The sequence below is a fragment of the Oncorhynchus keta genome, chromosome 32 (genome assembly GCF_023373465.1).
Source record: "Oncorhynchus keta strain PuntledgeMale-10-30-2019 chromosome 32, Oket_V2, whole genome shotgun sequence".
Classification (NCBI taxonomy): domain Eukaryota; kingdom Metazoa; phylum Chordata; class Actinopteri; order Salmoniformes; family Salmonidae; genus Oncorhynchus; species Oncorhynchus keta.
In genome coordinates, this window is record NC_068452.1 from 3798795 (window position 1) to 3800855 (window position 2061).

The 2061-nt window shown below is 37.0% G+C and overlaps 1 long non-coding RNA gene across 1 annotated transcript; it reads left to right on the forward strand.

The window, feature by feature from the left end:
- Positions 1-1650, forward strand: LOC127914433 (uncharacterized). Its single transcript, XR_008088367.1, has 2 exons — positions 1-94; positions 158-1650. It is a non-coding gene; the product is annotated as an uncharacterized LOC127914433 (long non-coding RNA).
- Positions 1651-2061: the final 411 nt, after the last annotated feature.

The following is a 2061-nucleotide window of genomic DNA, read 5'->3' on the forward strand; positions in this document are numbered from 1 at the left end:
TATGTACAGCTGCAGTATATGTACAGCTGCAGTATATGTACAGCTACAGTATATGTACAGCTGCAGTATATGTACAGCTACAGTATATGTACATGTATATGTACAGCTACAGTATATGTACAGCTACAGTATATGTACAGCTACAGTATATGTACAGCTACAGTATATGTACAGCTACAGTATATGTACAGCTACAGTATATGTACAGCTGCAGTATATGTACAGCTACAGTATATGTACAGCTACAGTATATGTACAGCTACAGTATATGTACAGCTACAGTATATGTACAGCTACAGTATATGTACAGCTGCAGTATATGTACAGCTACAGTATATGTACAGCTACAGTATATGTACAGCTGCAGTATATGTACAGTTGCAGTATATGTACAGCTGCAGTATATGTACAGCTACAGTATATGTACAGCTACAGTATATGTACAGCTACAGTATATGTAGCTTTCAGTTTATACTTTTAATGGACCTAGCAGTGCCACACTTTATCGTAGGGGTGAGAAAAACACTTCAACACACCACACTAGTTAGTCCATGACACTAATTAACTCATCACACTTAGCGCCTGTCTGTGCCACTCGGGCACAGTTCTAAGCAATAAAGATTGAATGAATGTCTGGTCACGTCGTGTCCATGTTTTGCACATAGAATATACTGCTGAAATGTAAGTTGAAGGAAGCATTGTAGGCAGCAATTCAACAGCTTGTCATTGGTACGCCAAGCAGGGATAACAATAAGGTACCAAATCCTAATAGGCAGTTTTCAGCTGATGTCTTTAACAAATTTTTCCTTTGTTAGTATAGTCAGTTTTCACTCACAATAATTAGTGGACCAAGCCAAAGCATTGGTATTATCCTGGAGCAATTTTTTACAATATCAAACTCACCAGACACTATTGACTCTGTTGGGAAGATGGAGGATCACATCAGTTTTATGTTAAATAAATAGTTCACAAATAAATGATACTATAACAATCCTGAATTGTGACGTTTGTTATTTGTCTTTGCAGCTTGAATTCCTGGGGGACAGAGGGGTGTTGAGTTTGAGTTGCTACAGTACTTCCCAGTCAACCGTCTGAAAACGTCACTGTTGCCCGTAGGTCTTTTCTGTGACAGAGCTATGCTTGGTGATAGATAGCATGTCTTATCTATAGACAACATGGTCTCATTCAAATGTGTCGAAATAGTGCCATATTAGCCATTGTAGTTATACTCTGTCACCAAAACGAGCACTTGTATTTAAAATGAAGACTAAATGAAGGATTTTTTTTTTCCAATTCTTTTGTGAAATGTGGGATAAAGATGTTTTATATGCAACTTTTCTACATTTTATAAAGGTTTTGTAAATGAATGAATACACATTGCTCTATATAATGTATGTAAAGGGAGACATGATGTAGTATAGCCTTGTATAAATCGCGGGACTATGAGGTTAAGGCTGATGCACAAGTATAGGCTACAACTGTGGTGTGTACTGTTCTTCTATGCACAAGAGTACGACAAGGTATATGCTATTACTGTAAAACTATTACTGTAAAACTACAACAAGGGTTTGTATCTGCCTAATATCTCTCTGTAATGATATCCAATTACATTTTTTTTATACTGCAAATAAATCACATTGTTTATCACAATTGGGCTTGTGTGCAGTTATTATGTATTCACTCACTTGGCTGCATGTGTATTGTATATTATAAACGGAGTGGTTCGAGCCCCGAATGTTGATTGGCTGACAGCCGTGGTATATCACACCGTATACCACGGGTATGACAAAACATGACTTTTTACTGGTCTAATTACGTTGGCAACCAGTTTATAATGGCAATAATGGCCATAAACATCACCCCCTTAGGCCTTATTGCTTAATGTTCTTAATGTTTTGTACACTCAGTGTATAGTATAGTATAGTATAGTATAGTATAGTATACATGGGTATAGTATGGTGCTGGTTCCATTGTTGGAGCAGTCTTCATACTCTTCATACTCTACATAAAACACACCTATAAACATCATCTCTCCCACCTACCATGCCAGTATTTCTTTGA